The sequence below is a fragment of the Leptodactylus fuscus genome, chromosome 3 (genome assembly GCF_031893055.1).
Source record: "Leptodactylus fuscus isolate aLepFus1 chromosome 3, aLepFus1.hap2, whole genome shotgun sequence".
Taxonomy (NCBI): domain Eukaryota; kingdom Metazoa; phylum Chordata; class Amphibia; order Anura; family Leptodactylidae; genus Leptodactylus; species Leptodactylus fuscus.
This window is the reverse complement of record NC_134267.1, coordinates 46969512-46986032: the sequence shown is the minus strand read 5'-3', so window position 1 is coordinate 46986032 and position 16521 is coordinate 46969512.

The window sequence follows — 16521 nt, the reverse complement described above, 5'->3', positions numbered from 1 at the left end:
CTACTTTTTACTGACTTACTGAAGCACAAAATTGGTTTTGTAACCTCAGTGAGCTTTGAACTTCATAGCCAGATGTATCCAATCATAAGAAAAGGTATTTAAGGTGGCCAATTGCAAGTTGATCTCCTATTTGAATCTCCTCTGAAGAGTGGCATCATGGGCTACTCAAAACAACTTTCAAATGATCTGAAAACAAAGATTGTTCAACATAGTTGTTCAGGGGAAGGATACAAAAAGTTGTCTCAGAGATTTAACCTGTCAGTTTCCACTGTGAGGAACATAGTAAGGAAATGGAAGACCACAGGGACAGTTCTTGTTAAGCCCAGAAGTGGCAGGCCAAGAAAAATATCAGAAAGGCAGAGAAGAAGAATGGTGAGAACAGTCAAGGACAATCCACAGACCACCTCCAAAGAGCCGCAGCATCATCTTGCTGCATATGGTGTCACTGTGCATCGGTCAACTATACAGCGCACTTTGCACAAATAGAAGCTGTATGGGAGAGTGATGAGAAAGAAGCCGTTTCTGCACGTACGCCACAAATAGAGTTGCCTGAGGTATGAAAAAGCACATTTGGACAAGGCAGCTTCATTTTGGAAACAAAAATTGAGTTGTTTGGTTATAAAAAAAGGCGTTATGCATGGCGTCCAAAAAGAAACAGCATTCCAAGAAAAACACATGCTACCCACTGTAAAATTTGGTGGAGGTTCCATCATGCTTTGGGGCTGTGTGGCCAATGCCGGCATCGGGAATCTTGTTAAAGTTGAGAGTCGCATGGATTCCACTCAGTATCAGCAGATTCTTGAGAATAATGTTCAAGAATCAGTGACGAAGTTGAAGTTACGCCGGGGATGGATATTTCAGCAAGACAATGATCCAAAACACTGCTCCAAATCCTCAGGCATTCATGCAGAGGAACAATTACAATGTTCTGGAATGGCCATCCCAGTCCCCAGACCTGAATATCATTGAACATCTGTGGGATGATTTGAAGCGGGCTGTCCATGCTCGGCGACCATCTAACTTAACTGAACTTGAATTGTTTGTCCAAAATACCTTTATCCAGGATCCAGGAACTGATTAAAAGCTACAGGAAGCGACTAGAGGCTGTTATCTTTGCAAAAGGAGGATCTACTAAATATTAATGTCACTTTTCTGTTGAGGTGCCCATACTTTTGCACCGGTCAAATTTTGGTTTAATGCATATTGCACATTTTCTGTTAGTACAATAAACCTCATTTCAATCCTGAAATATTACTGTGTCCATCGGTTATTAGATATATCAAACTGAAATGGCTGTTGCAAACACCAAAATATTTAGAACTAAAAATGATTAAGATTAACAGGGGTGCCCAAACTTTTTCATAGGACTGTATATATATATATATATATATATATATATATATATATATATATATACATTGTATATACAGGGTGTCCGGAAAGTAAGTGCACAAAATGAAAGGGTGGACTTTAGCCGGTATATGAAGTGTTTTTTTATTTATGAACATTGTGACATTAATGGCACACAATGGCTGAGTTACGCGACCACCTTGGCTGAGTTATGCGCAACATTAATGTCCCAATAATGCGACTGCATTGTCTGAATTAATGGCTACATCATTGTCGCGATAACGAAACCGCCTTGTTTGTATTGTATTAATTAAGCGACATTATTGTTGCAAGCGGTGACGCATCGCCTTTCTTCCTGCAACCCTTTACACAAAGTTTGCAGGTTTCCTCTGTGTACTTTCTGCTTCAATTATATCTAATTATATCTGTTTTGGAAATCACAGCATGTTAATTATACCTACGAAAACACTGGCGGTTCCTCTAAATATATAATGGAAGCAGAAAGTCCACATAGGAAACCTCTGCGGACATTCCGTGAAAAGCGCTGCAGGAAAAAACCACTGCATTATTGACATGGTTTTTGTTTTGTTGCAGCCCACTATGTGGGGCCTTAGTCTTAATACAGCCCAAGTGTCACCTTCATTAAATTGCCCCGTCATATTATGCCCCTGATTCCCCCTGACATAAATACTGCGTCTAATGACCCCTTATATAAAAGACCACCCCCTTATATTCATAATGCCTCCTAATATAAATGATGCCCCCTATTATAAATAACTTCCCCCTTGTATTCATAATACCCCCTAATAACACTTATATAAATGACCCCTCTTATATTCATAATCTCCCCTCCTAACAACCCCTTATACTATCAAAATACCACTAACTAAGCTAAAAAAAAAAAGTTATACTCACCTACCTGCGATCCTGATGAACGGAGCTGCCGTCTTGTCTGTGTCCACATGCAGGACGGCTGTGTCGCATTGCTATGACGTCATTGCGGCACCCGTGCTGAGTAGCAGATGTCTGACTGCGTTCTCCCTGTCTTGTAAACCGTAGGCCTCATGTGGCTTGCGGTTTACAAGTTGCTGGAAGCATTTTAACTAGATCAGTGTTTATAGACACCGATCTAGTTAAAGGTAGAAGATGTATCAATGGCGGTGCCGGGGTGGGCCCAGGGCAGCCGACCCCTGACTATTAAAAAAAAAAAAAAAAATGCAGTCAGCACCCGGCAGCCCTGTGGGCTCCCTCAGTAGTTTGGGGCCCCGACACTTGCCTGGGTTTGCCGGGTGCTGACGCCAGCCCTGTATACATGTACACCATATAAGAAGTCACACAATGTCCATATAAGTTACATAATCAACTATATACAGAACATGTACACCGTATAAAACGGTAATACAATGTCCATATAAGTGATAGAACCCACTACATACATGTATGCCATAGGAAAGCAATACAATTTCTATATAGGTGACAGATTCCATCATATAAATAGTCCCGCCATGTCCATATAAATAACGTCATACAGTTAGGATCACGTGTCCTACAGCACAGCACCAGAAATAATGGCATACAGCAGCTAAATAACTAATATTATACAGCACCATGTGAATAGTGTCATATACTAGTGACATATAAACTGGCCCATATAATGTCTTATGGCTCGTACCATACAATGTAAATACTACTTGTACTTATGGTGTCAGCCATGTCATACAGAGTCCAGATGCCACATCATACACTGCCCATATACACAGTGTTATACAGAAGCCATGTGAATGAATGCTGCCATATAGTGCCTGACAGTAACCATCACTGACTGATGAGCATATATATACATATATACAGCACATAACACATGGCAGTATCAGCTCAGTATATACGGCCAGTGCAGTAGGCTCCGCCCCTTTTCAGTTACACGGACAATGGGATGTCACAGCTCGAGCTGCTACCAACGGAAAGTTCAGGTGGCCACAGTCTAGTCAGTGAAGAAGTTGTAACTGCCAAAAGGAGAGAGAGCGCCCAACAGAGGGAGGAGCCACATTCAGGAGGAGATCACCCACAGGAGAAGAACCTACACCCAGGAGGAGAGCGCCCACAGGAGAAGAACCTACACCCAGGAGGAGAGCGCCCACAGGAGAAGAACCTACACCCAGGAGGAGAGCGCCCACAGGAGAAGAACCTACACCCAGGAGGAGAGCGCCCAACAGAAGGAGGAGCCACATTCAGGAGGAGAGCGCCCACAGGAGAAGAACCTACACCCAGGAGGAGAGCGCCCACAGGAGAAGAACCTACACCCAGGAGGAGAGCGCCCAACAGAAGGAGGAGCCACATTCAGGAGGAGAGCGCCCACAGGAGAAGAACCTACACCCAGGAGGAGAGCGCCCACAGGAGAAGAACCTACACCCTGGAGGAGAGCGCCCGGCCGCTGATAGGAGAATCCCGTCAGGAGGATGCGGAGCTGCTATTTCAGGTATGGAGAGAGTAAGGTTTAGACAGCTGCTCCATCTAGTGGCCGCTGTGTAATATGACAGCTTTGTGATCTCCTTTTTCAACCTTCTCTCTCCCTTCTCTCTTCTTTCTTTCTCCCTTCTCTATCTTCTTTCTTTCTCCCTTCTCTCTTCTTATTTTCGTCTTTCTCCCTTCTCTCTTCTTTTTCCTTTCTTTCTTTCTTTCTTTCTTTCTTTCTTTCTTTCTTTCTTTCTTTCTTTCTTTCTTTCTTTCTTTCTTTCTTTCTTCTCTCTTTTTTCTTTCTCCCTGCTCTATTCTCTCTTTTTCCTTTCGCTCTTCTTTCTCCCTTCTCTTTTCTTTCTTTATTTTTTTCCCCTTCCTTCTTTCTTCCTTTTTTCTTCCTTCTCTTTCCTTTCTGTCTTCTTTCTCCCTTCTGTCTTCTTTTCCTTTCTCTCTTCTTCTGCTTTTTCTCCCTTCTCTATTCTCTCTCCGTTCTCTTCTTTCTTTCTTCTTTCTTTCTCCCTTCTCTCTTATTTCTTTCTCCCTTCTCTATCTTCTTTCTTTATTTTTTCTCCCTTCTCTTCTTTCTTTCTTTTTCTTTCTTTCTTTCTTTCTTTCTTTCTTTCTTTCTTTCTTTCTTTCTTTCTTTCTTTCTTTCTTTCTTTCTTTCTTTCTTTCTTTCTTCTTTCTCCTTTCTCTCTTTCTTCTCCCCTCTTTCTCCCTTCTCTCTTCTTTTTCCTGTCTTCTGTCTCCCTTCTTTCTTTCTCCCTTCTTTCTTTCTCTCTTCACTCTTCTTTCTCCCTTTTGTCTTCTTTTTCCTTTCTCTCTTCCCTCTTCTTCTCCTTTTTCTCTCTTCCCTCTCCCTTCTCTCTTCTTTCTTTCTCTCTTCTTTTTCCTTTTTCCTTTTCTTTCTCACTTCTCTCTTTCTTTCTTTCTCTCTCTCCTCTCTTTTTTCTTTCTCCCTTCTCTATTCTCTCTTTTTCCTTTCGCTCTTCTTTCTCGTTTCTCTTTTCTTTCTTTATTCTTTCTCCCTTCCTTCTTTCTTTCTTTTTTCTCTCTTCTTTTTCCTTTCTCTCTTCCCTCTTCTTCTCCTTTTTCTCCTCTCTCCCTTCTCTCTTCTTTCTTTCTCCCTTCTCTCTTCTTTCTATCTCTCTTCTTTCTTTCTCTCTTTCTCCCTTTTGTCTTCTTCTCCTTTTTCTCTCTTCCCTCTCCCTTCTCTTTTCTTTCTTTCTCCCTTCTCTCTTCTTTTTCCTTTTCTTTCTCCCTTCTCTTTATTTTCTGTCTTCTTTCTCCCTTCTTTATTTCTCTCTTCTTTCTCCCTTTTGTCTTCTTTTTCCTTTCTCTCTTACCTCTTCTTCTCCTTTTTCAACCTTCTCTCTCCCTTCTCTCTTCTTTCTTTCTCCCTTCTCTCTTCTTTCTTTCTCCCTTCTCTCTTCTTTCTTTCTCCCTTCTCTATCTTCTTTCTTTATTTTTTTTTCTCCCTTCTCTCTTCTTATTTTCGTCTTTCTCCCTTCTTTTTCCTTTCCTTGCTTTTTCTTTCTTTCTTTCTTTCTTTCTTTCTTTCTTTCTTTCTTTCTTTCTTTCTTTTTTCTCCCTTCTCTATTCTCTCTTTTTCCTTTTGCTCTTCTTTCTCCCTTCTCTTTTCTTTCTTTATTCTTTCTCCCTTCCTTCTGTCTTCTTTCTCCCTTCTCTCTTCTTTTTCCTTTCTGTCTTCTTTCTCCCTTCTTTTTCCTTTCTGTCTTCTCCCTTCTCTCTTCTTTTTCCTTTCTATCTTCCCTCTTCTTCTCCTTTTTATCCTTTCTCTATTCTTTCTTTCTTTCTTTTTCTTTCTTCTCCCTTCTCTCTTCTTTTTCCTGTCTTCTGTCTCCCTTCTTTATTTCTCCCTTCTCTCTTCTTTCTTTCTCTCTTCACTCTTCTTTCTGCCTTTTGTCTTCTTTTTCCTTTCTCTCTTCCCTCTTCTTCTCCTTTTTCTCTCTTCTCTCTCCCTTCTCTCTTCTAATTTTCGTCTTTTTCCCTTCTCTCTTTTTCCTTTCTATCTTCCCTCTTCTTCTCCTTTCTCTCTCCCTTCTCTCTTCTTTCTTTCTTTCTTTCTTTCTTTCTTTCTTTCTTTCTTTCTTTCTTCTTTTTCTCTCTTTCTTCTCCCTTCTCTCTTCTTTTTCCTGTCTTCTGTCTCCCTTCTTTCTTTCTCCCTTCTCTCTTCTTTCTTTCTCTCTTCACTCTTCTTTCTGCCTTTTGTCTTCTTTTTCCTTTCTCGCTTCCCTCTTCTTCTCCTTTTTCTCTCTTCTCTCTCCCTTCTCTCTTCTAATTTTCATCTTTTTCCCTTCTCTCTTCTTTTTCCTTTCTATCTTCCCTCTTCTTCTCTCTTCTCTCTCCCTTCTCTCTTCTAATTTTCGTCTTTTTCCCTTCTCTCTTCTTTTTCTTTTCTATCTTCCCTCTTCTTCTCCTTTCTCTCTCCTTTCTCCCTTCTGTCTTCTTTTTCCTTTCTCTCTTCCCTCTTCTTCTGCTTTTACTCCCTTCTATATTATCTCTCCATTCTCTTCTTTCTTTATTCTTTCTTTCTCTCTTCTTTCTTTCTTCACTCTTCTTTCTCCCTTTTGTCTTCTTTTTCCTTTCTCTCTTCCCTCTTCTTCTCCTTTTTCTCTCTTCCCTCTCCCTTCTCTCTTCTTTCTTTCTTTCTTTCTTTCTTTCTTTCTTTCTTTCTTTCTTTCTTTCTTTCTTTCTTTCTTTCTCCCTTCTCTCTTCTTTTAACTTTTCTTTCTCACTTCTCTCTTCTTTCTTTCTTTCTTTCTTTCTTTCTTTCTTTCTTTCTTTCTTTCTTTCTTTCTTTCTCTTTCTTTCTCTCTTCTCTCTTTTTTCCCTTCTCTATTCTCTTTTTTCCCTTTCTCTCTTCTTTCTCCCTTCTCTTTTCTTTCTTTATTCTTTCTCCCTTCCTTCTTTCTTCCTTTTTTCTCCCTTCTCTTTCCTTTCTCTCTTCTTTCTCCCTTTTGTCTTCTTTTTCCTTTCTCTCTTCACTCTTCTTCTCCTTTTTCAACCTTCTCTCTCCCTTCTCTCTTCTTTCTTTCTCCCTTTTTTATCTTCTTTCTTTATTTTTTTCTCCCTTCTCTCTTCTTATTTTCGTCTTTCTCCCTTCTCTCTTCTTTTTCCTTTCCTTCCTTCCTTCCTTCCTTCCTTCCTTCCTTCCTTTCTTTCTTTCTTTCTTTCTTTCTTTCTTTCTTTCTCTTTCTTTCTTTTTTCTCCCTTCTCTATTCTCTCTTTTTCCTTTCGCTCTTCTTTCTCCCTTCTCTTTTCTTTCTTTATTCTTTCTCCCTTCCTTCTGTCTTCTTTCTCCCTTCTCTCTTCTTTTTCCTTTCTATCTTCCCACTTCTTCTCCTTTTTCTCCTTTCTCTCTTCTTTCTTTCTTTTTCTCTCTTTCTTCTCCCCTCTTTCTCCCTTCTCTCTTCTTTTTCCTGTCTTCTGTCTCCCTTCTTTCTCACTTCTCTTTTCTTTCTTTCTTTCTTTCTTTCTTTCTTTCTTTCTTTCTTTCTTTCTTTCTTTCTTTCTTTCTTTCTTTCTTTCTTTCTTTCTTTCTTTCTCTCTTCTCTCTTTTTTCTTTCTCCCTTCTCTATTCTCTCTTTTTCCTTTCTCTCTTCTTTCTCCCTTCTCTTTTCTTTCTTTATTCTTTCCCCCTTCCTTCATTCTTCCTTTTTTCTCCCTTCTCTTTCCTTTCTGTCTTCTTTCTCCCTTCTGTCTTCTTTTTCCTTTCTCTCTTCCCTCTTCGTCTGCTTTTACTCCCTTCTATATTATCTCTCCATTCTCTTCTTTCTTTATTCTTTCTTTCTCTCTTCTCTCTCTCTTCACTCTTCTTTCTCCCTTTTGTCTTCTTTTTCCTTTCTCTCTTCCCTCTTCTTCTCCTTTTTCTCTCTTCCCTCTCCCTTCTCTCTTCTTTCTTTCTCCCTTCTCTCTTCTTTTTCCTTTTTTCTTTTCTTTCTCACTTATCTCTTCTTTCTTTCTTTCTCTTTCTTTCTCTCTTCTCTCTTTTTTCTTTTTCCCTTCTCTATTCTCTTTTTTCCCTTTCTCTCTTCTTTCTCCCTTCTCTTTTCTTTCTTTATTCTTTCTCCCTTCCTTCTTTCTTCCTTTTTTTTCTCCCTTCTCTTTCCTCTCTCTCCCTTTTGTCTTCTTTTTCCTTTCTCTCTTGCCTCTTCTTCTCCTTTTTCAACCTTCTCTCTCCCTTCTCTCTTCTTTCTTTCTCCCTTCTTTATCTTCTTTCTTTATTTTTTCTCCCTTCTTTCTTTCTCCCTTCTTTATCTTCTTTCTTTATTTTTTCTCCCTTCTCTCTTCTTTCTTTCTCCTTTCTCTCTTCTTTCTCCCTTTTGTCTTCTTTTTCCTTTCTCTCTTCCCTCTTCTTCTCCTTTTTCTCTCTTCTCTCTCCCTTCTCTCTTCTTTCTTTCTCCCTTCTCTTTTCTTTCTTTCTCCTTTCTCTCTACTTTCTCCCTTCTCTTTTCTTTCTTTATTCTTTCTCCCTTCCTTCTTTCTTCCTTTTTTCTCCCTTCTCTTTACTTTCTGTCTTCTTTTTCTCCCTTCTCTTCTTTCTCCTTTCTCTCTTTCTTTCTTTCTTCTTTCTCCCTGTCTTCTTTCTTTCTTCTCCCTTCTTTCTCCCCTCTCTCTTCTTTTTCCCTTCTCTATCTTCATACTTCTTTTTCCTTTCTCTCTTCCCTCTTCTTCTCCTTTTTCTCCCTTCTCTCTTCTTTCTTTCTCCCTTCTCTATCTTCTTTCTTTATTTTTTCTCCCTTCTCTCTTCTAATTTTCATCTTTTTCCCTTCTCTCTTCTTTTTCCTTTCTCTTTTCTTTCTCTCTTCTCTCTTTTTACTTTCTCCCTTCTCTATTCTCTCTTTATTCTTTCCCCCTTCCTTCTTTCTTCCTTTTTTCTCCCTTCTCTTTCCTTTCTGTCTTCTTTCTCCCTTCTGTCTTCTTTTTCCTTTCTCTTTTCCCTCTTCTTCTGCTTTTTCTCCCTTCTCTATTCTCTCTACCTTTCTTTCTTTCTTTCTTTCTTTCTTTCTTTCTTTCTTTCTTTCTTTCTTTCTTTCTTTCTTTCTTTCTTTCTCCCTTCTCTTTTCTTTCTTTCTCCCTTCTCTATCTTCTTTCTTTATTTTTTTCTCCCTTCTCTCTTCTTTCTTTCTCTCTTCATTCTTTCTTTCTCCCTTTTGTCTTCTTTTTCCTTTCTCTCTTCCCTCTTCTTCTCCTTTTTCTCTCTTCTCTCTCCCTTCTCTCTTCTTTCTTTCTCCCTTCTCTTTTCTTTCTTTCTCCTTTCTCTCTACTTTCTCCCTTCTCTTTTCTTTCTTTATTCTTTCTCCCTTCCTTCTTTCTTCCTTTTTTCTCCCTTCTCTTTACTTTCTGTCTTCTTTCTCCCTTCTTTATTTCTCTCTTCTTTCTTCCTTTTGTCTTCTTTTTACTTTCTCTCTTCCCTCTTCTTCTCCTTTTTCAACCTTCTCTCTCCCTTCTCTCTTCTTTCTTTCTCCGTTCTCTATCTTCTTTCTTTATTTTTTTCTCCCTTCTCTCTTCTTATTTTCGTCTTTCTCCCTTCTCTCTTCTTTTTCCTTTCCTTTCTTTCTTTCTTTCTTCTCTTTTTTCTTTCGCTCTTCTTTCTCCCTTCTCTTTTCTTTCTTTATTCTTTCTCCCTTCCTTCTTTCTGTCTTCTTTCTCCCTTCTTTTTCCTTTCTATCTTCCCTCTTCGTCTCCTTTTTCTCCTTTCTCTCTCCCTTCTCTCTTCTTTCTTTATTTCTTTCTTTCTCCTTTCTCTCTTTCTTCTCCCTTCTTTCTCCCTTCTCTCTTCCTTCTCTCTTCTTTGTCCTGTCTTCTGTCTCCCTTCTTTCTTTCTCTCTTCTTTCTTTCTCCCTTCTCTCTTCTTTCTCTCTTCACTCTTCTTTCTGCCTTTTTCTCTCTTCTCTCTTCTAATTTTCGTCTTTTTCCCTTCTCTCTTCTTTTTCCTTTCTCTTTTCTTTCTCACTTCTCTCTTTCTTTTTTTCTCTCTTCTCTCTTTTTTCTTTCTCCCTTCTCTATTCTCTCTTTTTCCTTTCTCTCTTCTTTCTCCCTTCTCTTTTCTTTCTTTATTCTTTCCCCCTTCCTTCTTTCTTCCTTTTTTCTCCCTTCTCTTTCTTTTCTCTCTTCTTTCTCTCTTCTGTCTTCTTTTTCCTTTCTCTCTTCCCTCTTCTTCTGCTTTTTCTCCCTTCTATATTATCTCTCCATTCTCTTCTTTCTTTATTCTTTCTTTCTCCCTTCTCTCTTCTTTCTCTCTTCACTCTTCTTTCTCCCTTTTGTCTTATTTTTCCTTTCTCTCTTCTCCTTTTTCAACCTTCTCTCTCCCTTCTCTCTTCTTTCTTTCTCCCTTCTCTCTTCTTTTTCTCCCTTCTATCTTCTTTCTTTCTCCCTTCTCTTTTCTTTCTTTATTCTTTCTCCCTTCCTTCTTTCTTTTTTTCTCCCTTCTCTCTTCTTTTTCCTTTCTGTCTTCTTTCTCCCTTCTCTCTTCTTTCTTTCTCCCTTCTCTCTTCTTTTTCCTTTCTCTCTTCCCTCTTCTTCTTCTTTCTCTCTCCCTTCTCTCTTCTTTCTTTCTTTTTCTCCTTTCTCTCTTTCTTCTCCCTTCTCTCTTCTTTTTTTCTCCCTTCTCTCTTCTTTCTTTTTCTCTTCTTTCTCTCTTCACTCTTCTTTCTCCCTTTTGTCTTCTTTTTCCTTTCTCTCTTCCCTCTCCCTTCTCTCTTCTTTCTTTTTCCCTTCTCTCTTCTAATTTTCGTCTTTCTCCCTTCTCTCTTCTTTTTCCTTTCTCTTTTCTTTCTCACTTCTCATTCTCTTTCTTTCTCTCTTTTTTCTTTTTCCCTTCTCTATTCTTTCTTTATTCTTTCTCCCTTCCTTTTTTCTCCCTTCTCTTTCCTTTCTGTCTTCTTTCTCCCTTCTGTCTTCTTTTACCTTTCTCTCTTCCCTCTTCTTCTGCTTTTTCTCCCTTCTCTATTCTTTCTCCCTTCTCTTCTTTCTTTCTTTCTTTCTTTCTTTCTTTCTTTCTTTCTTTCTCTCTCTCTTTTTTCTTTCTCCCTTCACTATTCTCTCTTTTTCCTTTCGCTCTTCTTTCTCCCTTCTTTTTCCTTTCTGTATTCTTTCTCCCTTCTCTCTTCTTTTTCCTTTCTCTCTTCCCTCTTCTTCTCCTTTTTCTCCCTTCTCTCTTCTTTCTCCCTGTCTTCTTTCTTTCTCCTTTCTATTTTCTCTTTCTTCTCCCTTCTTTCTCCCCTCTCTCTTCTTTTTCCCTTCTCTATCTTCATACTTCTTTCTCCTTTCTCTCTTCTTTATCCCTTCTGTCTTCTTTTTCCTTTCTCTCTTTCCTCTTCTTCTCCCTTTTCTCTCTTCTCTCTCCCTTCTCTCTTCTTTCTTTCTCCCTTCTTTTTACTTTCTCACTTCTCTCTTCTCTCTTTCTTTCGCTCTCTCTTCTCTTTTTACTTGCTCCCTTCTCTCTTCTTTCTTTCTCCCTTCTCTCTTCTTTTTACTTTCTCACTTCTCTCTTCTCTCTTTCTTTCGCTCTCTCTTCTCTTTTTACTTGCTCCCTTCTCTATTCTCTCTTTTTACTTTCTCTCTTCTTTCTCCCTTCTCATTTCTTTCTTTATTCTTTTTCCCTTCCTTCTTTCTTCCTTTTTTCTCCCTTCTCTTTCCTTTCTGTCTTCTTTCTTCCTTCTGTCTTCTTTTTCCTTTCTCTCTTCCCTCTTCGTCTGCTTTTTCTCCCTTCTCTATTCTCTCTCCCTTCTACTCTTTCTTTCTCCCTTCTCTCTTCTTTCTTTCTCTCTTCATTCTTTCTTTCTCCCTTTTGTCTTCTTTTTCCTTTCTCTCTTCCCTCTTCTTCTCCTTTTTCTCCCTTCTCTCTCCCTTCTTTCTTTCTCCCTTCTCTTTTCTTTCTTTCTCCCTTCTCTTTTCTTTCTTTATTCTTTCTCCCCTCCTTCTTTCTTCCTTTTTTCTCCCTTCTCTTTCCTTTCTGTCTTCTTTCTCCCTTTTGTCTTCTTTTTCCTTTCTCTCTCCCTTCTCTCTTCTTTCTTTCTCCTTCTCTTTTCTTTCTCCTTTCTCTCTTCTTTCTTTCTTCTTTCTCCCTGTCTTCTTTCTTTCTCCTTTCTATGTTCTCTTTCTTCTCCCTTCTTTCTCCCCTCTCTCTTCTTTTTCCCTTCTCTATCTTCATTCTTCTTACTCCTTTCTCTCTTCTTTCTCCTTTCTCTCTTCTTTCTCCTTTCTCTCTTCTTTCTCCTTTCTCTCTTCTTTCTCCCTTCTGTCTTCTTTTTCCTTTCTCTCTTCTTTCTCTCTTCTTTGTTTCTTTCTTTCTCCCTTCTCTCTTCTTTCTCTTTTCTCTATTCGTTCTCCCTTCTCTACTGTCTTTTTTTGTCCCTTCTCTCTTCTTTCTTTCTTTCTTTCTTTCTTCTCTTTTTCTCTTTTTTAAAGTCAAGATGCAGATGCTGGTGCTTTAATTTAACACCAGCAGGAAGACGCCAGCAGGAAGACGCGTGAAGAAGTGTGATCCATTTTTCAAAGCATAATTACCAAATGTCTTCTGTATTGTGCAAAGAGATCAAGCAACTTTTTTTTATCTCCCAAGTTTTGGAGGTGGCAAAGAGAGACAAGTTCATATGTCATAGTACAACACATTATCTGTGTCCTGATCAATAGTACCTAATGCAAATTACAGTAACCCCACTCAATTCAACTACCTCACTCACTTGTAAAATAGATCTAAGAGAGCTAACATAGACGCCAAGTGTGTGCCGGAACCAGTGACTATCCTGAGGGAAAAGGTTGCAACTCTGTTTATGACTCTATTTCCACAAGCTGAACCTGTTTCACTCTGCAGAGATTGTATTGCTGGGGATTCTCCTTCCATATTGCATGTTCTCTCAACAACAGGAATTATACCATTTGCTCCCTGAAGGAAGGACTCCACATGAAGGACTTCTCAATAAGTATTCGGATAATTGTCTTGTTCCCTTTCCAGATCACACAGTATGTATGCTGCTAACCGTTCCCTAATACTATACCCATATCTTATGATTTCTGGATTTGGCCTATCATAGTTGATTCATTGCATATTCAGGTTTTAATGCTACTGCTTAAATGTATATACCCATTATGCAGGTGGTACTGCTATTATTAACTTGTTTTCCGACAGCAGACCTTGGATTCATATGTTATATTCCGATGAAACTCAGCATTCCCTTTTTGTCCTTAGGGGGTTAGCTGTGGTGGTGGTACAAATGTCCCCCCTGTGCCTCTTGTGTTATAGGGTTTGCTTTGCAACACACTAGTATTGAGCTTTTTACTGTTATTTATTGCTGTTTACGTTCTTTTTCCTATGCAGCACCACCACGCTCCTCATTAATCTTATGGTGTCTCTGAACCCCTACCTTTCATTACTCTTAGCTACCTGACCTGTTTTTTTTTTTATTTTTAATATGTTTGATATTGAGCCTAATCTTCAGTTTAATCTGTGTAAGGGTAAGTTCAGATGGGTTTTTGTGGACCGGAACCTGATGCGGAGGCATCCAGCCATGCACTCCGCTCCAGATTAGGCCCAATGAATGGACCTTGTCCGGAGGAGGGTGTGTCTTCAGGCCGAATTGCGAGGCGAAAGGCCTGAAGAATAAGCATCTCGCTTCTTTTTTCGGGAGCCAGAAGAAACGCCTACTGGAAAAAACTCCTGAGCGGCTCCCATTGATTTCAATGGGAGCCTTCTTTTTGGTCAGGATTTTGAGATGGATATGGCCTCAAAATCCTGACCAAAAAACCACGTCTGTACTTGCCCTAAGATTGTCTGCCATAATGGAAAGGGATTCAATTCCCCTTAAAGCGGACCTTTCACCTCCTGGGGCACATGTGGTTTTATACACTGCTAGAAAGCCGATAGTATTCTGACCACTACTAGCCCTTCTCAAGTAACTAAGCCCAACTTCCACCACATCATACTTACCTAGCTTATGATCTGTGAGACGGCTCCTCCTTTCCTCTTCACTGTGCTCAGGCTGGAGATGTTGCGCACAGACTGGAAGTACCTGTGAGGGCTGAACTGTATAGATGGATTGCCCTCTTTACTGCACATATCTTACAGTCACCACCAGACTGCGCAGGCGCTACAAGAGAGGAGGAGTCGTTTTGACATAGAAGTACTGATGGGGTTGGGGTAAGGGAGGGGAAGTACTGGTAACATTTCGTTTTGGAAGCGGTGAAACGGAACGTCACCAGATTATCTTAAAATGTAATTATACATTTTTTTAAAAAATACAGGTAAATTAGGAGATATGGGGGTGGAGGGGGTTTAGTTTAGAGGACTATATGTAGTTTATCCCAGACAACTCCTTTAAGTCAATTTAAGGTGTAGTTTGTACTGAACTTGTTCAATCTAACCCGATACTAATCTAGAGATGTTCGCCCATCACTACTAAAAATGTTTTGTCTGCCTATTCCCCTTTCTGTTTCAGGTGGATGACGTCACTGTAGGCTCAGAGGAGAGCCACATCTTAGCTGTTCCCCTAGCTGTATACACAGTGTTCATTGAATACACAACGATCGGGAAGGCGAGATAGTAAAAAACCATCTATCATGACTTATCTATAGGAGCTCGCCCAGGTCTGCAGCTGCATTATTTTGTGCAGCTGCTAAACATTGCAAGGACAATGATTTGATTGGGGATCACCCAGACGTATATAGTCTATGAGCAGTCTAGAACTGGTTCAACAGGAATTTTCACCACCTCCACTAATTTAAGTTATTGGCATCTGGTAATAGGTGCTGCTCCACTGATTCCAGTCCAGTTGGAATTTTCTCTTTAGCCCCCACCATTCCTGAGCAACAAGTGCAGTTAGATTTTGTCCATGATGGGATATTTAAAGAGGACCTTTCACCTCCTGGGGCACTTGTGGTGTAATACACCGCTAGAAAGCCGACAGCGCTGAATTCACCGCACTATCGACTTTCACTTTCTGTGCCCCCAGTGAAGAGCAATCGGTGCCGATACCGTAGCTCTTCACTGTCAGAAGGGCGTTTCTGGCAGTCAGTCAGGAATGCCCTTCCTCACAGCAGCGTCCATAGCGTCTATATACTGTGAGAGGGGGCGTTCCTTACCGTCCAGCGATGACACTGAGCTGTGAGGAACACCCCTCTCCTGTACTCGTCTATGGACGAGCACCATCAGGAGGGGTGGGAGACGTTCCTCACCGCTCTCACAGTACAGCACTATAGACGCTGCTGTGAGGAAGGGCGTTCCTGACTGACTGTCAGAAACGCCCTTCTGACAGTGAAGAGCTACGGTACTGGCACCGATATCTCTTCACCGGGGGCACAGAACGTGAAAGCCGATAGTGCTCCGAATTTAGCACACTGTTTGATTTCTAGCGGTATATAAAACCACATGTGCCCCAGGAGGTGAAAGGTCCTCTTTAAGCTCTGTAATGTTAGGTGGGCGGTTTCAGGCAGGAGGTGTGATACTGAGCTCCAATCAGAGGCAGCCAGTGTCATAGCTCAGTCACACCTCTTGTCTGCTGCTGTCTGACACCGCCCTCCTGACAGTGCAGAGACTAAATAGCATATCAGGCACCAAAACTAACAGCATTGTTTGCTCTGGAATGGTGGGGACTACAGAAAAAAATTCAACTGTGTCTTGGAATCAGTGGAGCAGCAGCTATTAAATAATGCAAAGAGTTGGACTTGTTGGAGAAGGTGAAAGGTAAACATGCGCTTTGTGAATGATCCGCGACAACATTTTTGACCATTTTCAAGGATCACTGTATAGACACAAGTTCATGAGCGACTCATAAAAACAAGTGTCTGGTGGATGAAAATCGGCTGCCTGATACGGTTTCCTCCATTTGTCATGGCCCATTTTAATGACTGTCATCCATCAGGGTTGGAGAACACTATTATATTCTACTCCACTGTAGAAAAGCATTTTATTTCCTCAATAACTAAAAAATACTGTCAGTCAGTCATGACCATGGCGATCCTTATGCCAGTCTTCATTCATTCCCCACATGGCGTGTGACTCACTAGAATTACTAAGAGGCTTCTACCTGGCCGCAGATCTGCACCAGTCAGGTACTGGCAGAGATTTGTGCTATAACTCACACTAATTTCCTGGTGGACCAAGGAGACCCCTCTCTGGACAACCTAAATTCCTGCTCCCTGTCTAAAAAAAAGTGGGAAGAATATGCAAATCTGTCTCCCAAGATGTAAACAGAAGTTTTTACTGCATAATGCGGGGTTATAACCAAATCAATTTCTCAGCTACGGACGGCATCATTTCTGTCTGGTTGGACTTCATCAGCGCAGCTTAGAGAGAGTTGATTTGGTAGAAGTGAGAGGCTGAGAGACCAGATTATGGGGATAACGTCCATCCTTAGGGAGAGACCACCTAAAGTGGCGAGCAAGGCACAGAGACAGAGATATACCATAGTGCAGGGCAGTTGATGGGCATTTTAGATGACTTTTCAGCAGTATCTGCATTAGTGAAATGTGGGTGCATACAAAAGTAAAATATGACACTCTCTGGACAGTTTAGGACATTGTATGGACACAATATGGCGCTATTTACTATCTGCATTTTCCTTTCTGTTCTCCTGTGGAAAAATGAAAAAAAGAGATGACAATATGGACGTCCGTTTCTGTTAACGCCTTGTCTTTCACTTTGTCTATTTTACAAATTATATGCCAGTATTCTAGTAAAATACAACATTT